At 52.4% G+C, this 7,500-nt stretch overlaps 1 pseudogene; it reads left to right on the forward strand.

Annotated features, from left to right (window-relative positions):
• LOC120907023 overlaps window positions 1-3,960 on the forward strand; it is a 7,819-nt pseudogene extending 3,859 nt beyond the window's left edge.
• The last annotated feature ends 3,540 nt before the right edge of the window (window positions 3,961-7,500 follow it).

The raw sequence follows: 7,500 nt of genomic DNA on the forward strand, positions 1-7,500 counted from the left end.
GCCGGACATCCCGAGAAGACGACGGTTTCGTCTCCTCTCCCTGAACCGCGCTTGACGCTCACGAAGCGCTGCACGTCGCTGAGCGGTCCGTGGTGAAGCTGGTGGGGTTGGGGAAGTCCAGCTCGACGTTCTTCCCGCCGACGTGCTGTTGCTGCTCGCCGGTTGGCGTTGCGTCGCTCGTTACGGGCCCGCCGCACTTCCGCGCGTTGGGCCTCCAGCTCTGCTGCGTCTTCGTCCTGACGCTCGATGACGTTAACAGCCAATGCTGCCCGCTCCTCGTCCCACGCTCGCTGCAGTTGGGCCGTTATTCGCTTCGCGGCTTCGCAAATACGACTCCAGCTATCGGCGTCGCGCAACAAGTGCCGCTGGAGGGTGTCCGGACAGACAGGGTCTGGACCTCCCTCGCCGAGTAGCTCCTGTCGAACTGCCGCAAAGCGTGGGCACTCGAAGAAGGCGTGCTCCGCCGTCTCTGGGACGCCGACGCACAACTGGCAGTCTGGGGACGACGTGAATCCATTGTGGCACAAGTAGTCACGGAAAAATCCGTGTCCGGACAAAACCTGTGCCAGATGGAAAGTCATATCTCCATGTTTCCTAGACTGCCAGTCGCCGACCGATGGAATTACACGGTGCGTCCACCGCGTGTGCCGGCTAGCATCCTGTTGCAGTGCGTCGGCATCCCATTCCTCCTGCCAGCAGTCGATGGTGTTCTGCCGCTCCGTCGCCCGGATGTCCTCCCTCGTTGCAGCACGGTCTGAAGCAAGGAGTTGTTGGTGAACCCGAGCATCCTCGTTGATGAGGTGGCATATCGGTACGAGTCCAGCGAGTAGGGTGGCCGTCTCATACCTGACGGTACGGAATGCCCGTGCCACCCTGATGGCTGCTTTTCGCTGAACTCGTTGCAGCATCCGTCGGCACTCTCGCACCTGAGTTGCCTCAGCCCAGACGGGAGCAGCATACCGCAACACCGATTCTGCCACACACGCCAGCAGCCTTGACTTGGCCGTCCTGGGGCCGCTGTGATTCTGCATGAGGCGCGTTACAGCTGCCACCACACGCGACGCCTTTTCGGAGACTTTCGTGACGTGATCTCGCCATTTCAGGTGATCTTGGAGCTGCACGCCCAAGTACCTGATGCTCCTAGAAGACTGGACTTCCACGTCACCGACGCGAAATGTCACCTGCGGCGGAGTCTTCTTGCTTGAGATCAGGACGGCTTCAGTCTTGGCTGGGGCCAGCTCCAGACCGTGCTGTTGCATCCAACGATGGACCTGGTCAACGGCTTCCTCTGCTCTCGCGCGAACCTCGTCCGTGGTGGTAGCAGGTACCAACAGCGCCAGATCGTCCGCGTATCCGATGACTTCGACGTCGGGAGGTAGCGGCACATCCAACACCCGTCATACATGATGTTCCACAGAGTTGGGCCCAGGATGGACCCCTGTGGAACACCTGCAATTACATGCCGTACGACGGGGCCTTCGCTCGTGTCAAAGTACAGCACACGATCCTCGAAGTAGCTTCGAAGCATCCGTTGGAGGCCGACGGGAACACCTTTTGCCTGAAGGGCACTGGCAATGGATTGCCAGTTGGCCGTGTTGAAGGCGTTCTTCACGTCCAACGCCACCACAAGCAAGAAACGGTTATCCCGGCCGTTCGTTCGCCGGAACGACATGGCGGTACGGCCGGCCTCAACAACCCGCTGGATGGCGCTCACTGTCGACCGCCCTCGACGAAATCCGAACTGCCGGTCCGACAGTCGGGGTGAAGACGGCTCTTCGAGATGTTCATTGAGGCGATTCAGGATGAGGCGCTCAAGTACCTTCCCCAGTGCGTCGAGCATGCAGAGGGGTCGGTACGAGCTGCTCTCTCCCGGAGGCTTCCCCTGCTTCGGCAGCAACACCAGTCGTTGCCTCTTCCACTGCGCCGGAAACGAAGCGCGGTTCAGGCAATCCTGGTACAGGACCCGGAAGACCTCCGGGAACATGGTGATTGCCGTCTTCACCGCCGCATTCGGGATGCCATCGAGCCCTGGTGCTTTGCGGCTCGCCATCTGACTCGCGATGAGCAGCAGCTCGTCGTCCGTTACCGGTGCAATTCCGCCGTTGTTGTTGCTCCTCGACGCTTCCAACGTTGCTCAGCTGCGACCAGTCGCAGGGCGGATGCTCAGGAAGAGGTCGGACACAATGCGTTCGAGGACGACCCGGTCCGCTTCTGAAGGCGTCCGACTGCCCCGGAGCCGGGACATGACGACACGGTATCCTGCCCCGAACGCATTCTCTTCTGCAATTTCGATCAGCTCCTGGAACAAGTTCCGCTTGCTAGCTCGAATTGCTCTACTGAGCTCCGCCCTTGCTGTCCTGTGCTCTGCTGCTGCTATGCTGCGCTCCTCCAAGTCAGCCGTCTGCAGCAACCGGTCACGGGCAACCTCGCAATTGTTCCTCAGTCGAGCCAGGAGGAGACCACCAAAAGATGTTCCGATGCGGGTCTTGGTGCACTCGGGTAACCCGTTGCATCGTCTCGTCGCAAGCCTTGAGCATGGCTGCGATCATACCCTCCTGGCTCGTTGCGCGTTGGACAAAGTCCGCAGCGAACAGCGCCTCGAGGAATGAGGAAGGAGAAAACTGCGAGGCTTTCCATCGGCGGCCAGCGTGACGCGCACGCCTCTGGCTTGAGGAATCACCCTGCTGCGACGATGGTTGCCGCTGTCGTTGCTGCTGCTGCTGTTGTGATAACTGCTGCTGTTGTAAGGACTGCTGTTGCTGCTGCTGTTGTTGCTGCTGAGACGACTGCTGCGCTGTCTGCTGTTGGTTCTGCAGTTGTTCGGGGATGGTGGTGTTCCTCCCACGGTGTAGAGAACATAGCGGTGGTCTGACGCGGTGTAGCTTGTGCTAACAACCCAGGTGTCAGGGCGAGCGATCGACGGGCTCGCGAATGCCACATCCACTATACTCGGGAGAGCCACCCCGTTGCCATCAAACGTGTATTCCCGACCTTGATTAATCACGATTAGGCCAAGCTGCTCCACCATTCCGTGCAGCTCTTCCCCGCGGTCGCAAGTCCTCGGGCTGCCCCACCTCATGTCTGGCGTTAAAATCGCCGGCGACGACGACTTGAGGGTGGGAGAAGCCTTCGAGTTCTATTGCTTCTAAGAAGCGCTCGAACTCTGCGAGGTTAAGGCTTGGTGGAGCATAGCAGCTGATGAAAACCACTCCGCCGATCTGCGCTGCAACCAACCCCTGAGCTTCACTGCACCACACCCGCTGTATTGGTAGCTCACCGACAGCTACCACCGCTACCGCCTTGCAGCTGACAGGGATAACTGGCTTGTGGCCGCCAAGCGTTCATAGCGACGTGGCTTTTTGATCCTTCGATGTCGGCTCTTCCTATCATTGTGAAGCAAAATTCACCAAGCGTAGGATTGTTCACCCTTTCAAGGGAACGTGAGCTGGGTTTAGACCGTCGTGAGACAGGTTAGTTTTACCCTACTGGTGTGTGCTTATAGTCGCTATCTTAACGGAATTCCTGTGCAGTACGAGAGGAACCACAGGTACGGACCACTGGCTCAATACTAGTCCGACCGGACTTTGGTATGACGCTACGTCCGCTGGATTATGCCTGAACGCCTCTAAGGTCGTAGCCAATCCGAGCTGATAGCGCTTCTCAAACCCATTAGGTGTTCGGAAGCTAGCGGGCCTAACAACCCTCTGAGATCCGTTGGAGTCTGCGTCTGCAGCCCGGCGTCTCATCCCGCTATACCTAGGCCGCAATGAGTGGAGTTCGCTGCACGTGTTAGTACCGTAACTGGGAACGCCGTTGGCTTGAGCTCTGCCCAACGTGGATATACCTAGTTTCGACACCTATCAACCGCCCGCAAACGACGGGACTTCAGGCTGGGAGCTGCGAGTTGTAGAGATGCGTTCGCATCGATCCTCTCAGGCGACCCATGCTTGGTGGTTTGTCCGTGTGCCCCTTCCTCGATGTGCGCAAGCTCGTCTTGGTCTGGGGACCACGTCGACACAGGGGATACTCTTGTGAGAGCATGAGTGTACTAAGTTGAGTGTAGCAAGGGAACGCGTGCCCCTTCCTCGTTGGCGTAACTAACCATCTTGGTCTGGGGACCGTGGTACCGTGCTCTGGTGAAGCTTGGTGCGTGCTCCTTCCTTGTCAGACGAGTGACTTGACCTGGTCTGGAGACCGTTCCTTTATACTAGTGGACAAGAGTTGGCTTCTTCCGTGTCAGACGAGTGACTTGACATAGGATGGAGAAGGACACTTAACACTAATGAGCTTGTCGGCGTGCCTCGTTCTCGACTTGATTGTCTTGATGTGAGGACCGTGCGGACCACACCAGTAAGCTTACACATGCTCGTTACAAGTTGTATAAGTTGACCCGTTTGGCCCGGTTGCCTTGCACATGATGGTGTTGACCATGTTCGGTTAACAGGTCGTGTGTCGAGGTGGTCGGCCTTGGTAGTAGGATGTCTTGTGCATGTGACGTGTTGACCTGGTTTGGTCGGTGTGTCGTCGTGTACGAGATGACCTACTTACCCGTTAGTTTTCCAAGTTGTATTATGTGTTGACTTAGTTGACGTGTCATGTGCTTGGATGATTAGCGTACGGGTCATGTATGGTGCGCTTGCTTCAGTTGAAGGGATGTACTAGTACAGTTGTATTAATCGTTTATTTCACGATCTGGTCTTTTGGCTGGATCGTGAAAAAAGCATAAGTCTAAATCCTGAACTCGAGAAGAAAGCGCCAATGACAACGTTTTTGACTGGAGCTCCCTAGCATTCGGCTTTTTCTACTTTGAAGGGATGCACTGTTGTATGAATTGTTTATTCACGAACTGGTCGTTTGATTGGATCGTGAAAAAAACGCTCAGTCCCAAATCCTGAACTCGACAGGAAAGCGCTGATTGCAAACATTTTGACTGGAAGTCCCTTGAAAATGGCGTTTTCGTTATTGGCATTATGTTGCACGTTTATTGTGGCTAGAACATTAATTATTCACAAAATGGCACCAAAGCTTGGCAAAAGTCGCGAAACACTCCTATCTCGACGCACCAGCAATCGCAACTTGATGCAAAATAAATTGCACGAGCTAATGATACTTGTACCATGCACAGTACACCGTACCAAAATATACCCCTGAAAGTGTGCAATTTGGTGCTACCCTAGGGAATATGTATGGAGAAGCCTAGCTACGTGTGTCGCACGTTCCAAGTTGCATGGACGTCGAACAGAGGCATGCAAAAGCACCTATCTAGGGAATTACTCTACGTTCTAGTAGCAAGTGCGATTTTCCGGTCCAGCACGGCAGTACGCCTGCACGCATACACTCCATGTACCAAAATGTACCAACCTAGGCGTTGCTCAGTAGCTTTTGGCGGCACATAGAAAAAGTATTCGAGTTCAGATTTTTGGGACTTAGCGTATTTTTAAAACTAATAACGAAAATTAAATTTTAAATCGGTAAACGGCTAGGAGTTGCTCAGTAGCTTTTTGCGCAACGTGGCAAAAGTATTCGAGTTCAGATTTCTAGGACGTAGCGTATTTTTCAATCATAATAAACCGAATCAAACATAACAATGATGAAACTTACACCATGTCCCAAGGTTGTGCACAAAACGTAACGATAAAGTGCTGGCGAAGTTAGAGGTGCACCAAAATTGTGTACCGATCAGGGAAAGTACTCTACGTTCCTATGATTTGGGTGAAAAGTGTTATTTAACTGCTGGTTAGAATAGACAGTTGCTTATCATACACATCGCAAACGAACACCCCTTAGTGAGCATTAGCAAAAGTCAATTGCACAAAGCAAATGCAATACAAACTGATCAAGTACATTAAAGAACGCTACGTAGCAGGACTTCTTTCCAAGAATGGTGTCCGCAACGGGAGGGCAAGCGTCCTTCCCAGGTTTTCCTAGTAAACCTTGTATGGTAAACATACCCAAGCGTGTCTGTAAGCACGCAACGAAAGTCACGAACGGGCACATACCTAGGGAATGTACTCTACGTACTTGGACTTTTGTCCAAGAATGGTGTCCGCGACGGTCGGGCACTGCGACGCAATAACCAAATCCTAGGATTGTAACTTTAGTGTGCACAAACATAAACATTAACGCGTTCGCTCGGGCTGCGCCGTCCGTGTTGAACACAAATGTGGGTGATTATATGCGTGGAGGGACAAAAACATACGAGGAGGAGACAGTTTTCTGCACGATGTGCACAGAGCTCATTCGTCGTCCCGGGCGAATGGAAAAACACAAACATCGCGAGTATCGTTCTAGGTTTCTGTCTGTAAAGGGCAGGCCAAAAGGTGACCGGTTGAGATAAGCATTTTAAGCATACAAACACTTTATTGGAACTTTTGATACAAAAACAAGGTACGTACATGTAGGTTGTACCAACATGGACATCTATGAACGCGTACGCTCGGGCTGCGCCCTCCGTCTTGTACTTTCCTGATCGGTACACAGTTTTGGTGCACTGCTATTCCGACCGGCAACTTGTACCAACATATACATCCATGAACGCGTACGTAGTGTACTTTCCCTGATCGGTACACACTGTTGGTGCACGGCATAAGAAAAGAGCTAAAATGGTCAAACTCAATCCATTTCAACAATAGATAGTCGATAGTAGCTGTGCCGATGAAGTAGGGCACGATGCAAGTTAATGTTGTTTAATGAATAACATGTCCGCCATACATTTCAGTACAAAATTGCTCGGTCAGACCTACAAAGTGCTATATCTCGAATACGAGGCGTCGGACTGGGGGTTGTAGAACAATTTTAAGTTCGTCTAATGATTCTACATCCGATTCTGGATAGCGGTTTTTTGACCACTTTTCAATATTTTGTGACACCCCGAACCTAGGGGCAGCTCCTAGCTTTTTTCAAAAATGTGCACCGATCGGGCCGGAGAGCTCGTGTGGCTCAAAACATGTTTTTCGCTAAAACACCTCAAAACGTGTCGAGAACGCACCCTAGCTCTTGTTTTTCAAAAGTTATGGCCATTTAAAGTGAGGTGGTTTTGCTTCAAAATAGCTATTTTACCCGTCCCTATGGCCATGCTTTAAATTTTCACGAAAATGCCAGGTCAGACCTAGGGCGGGCCATATCTTGAATACTAAACGTCGCAGACATTGGTCGTAGAACAATTTTAAGTTCGTCTAATGATTCTACATCCGATTCTGGATAGCGGTTTTTGACCACTTTTCAATATTTTGTGACACCCCGAACCTAGGGGCAGCTCCTAGCTTTTTCAAAAATGTGCACCGAACGGGCCGGAGAGCTCGTGTGGCTCAAAACATGTTTTTCGCTAAAACACCTCAAAACGTGTCGAGAACGCACCCTAGCTCTTGTTTTTCAAAAGTTATGGCCATTTAAAGTGAGGTGGTTTTGCTTCAAAATAGCTATTTTACCCGTCCCTATGGCCATGCTTTAAATTTTCACGAAAATGCCAGGTCAGACCTAGGGCGGGCCATATCTTGAATA

Source organism: Anopheles arabiensis (genome assembly GCF_016920715.1).
Source record: "Anopheles arabiensis isolate DONGOLA chromosome X unlocalized genomic scaffold, AaraD3 X_pericentromeric_contig0001, whole genome shotgun sequence".
Lineage (NCBI taxonomy): Eukaryota > Metazoa > Arthropoda > Insecta > Diptera > Culicidae > Anopheles > Anopheles arabiensis.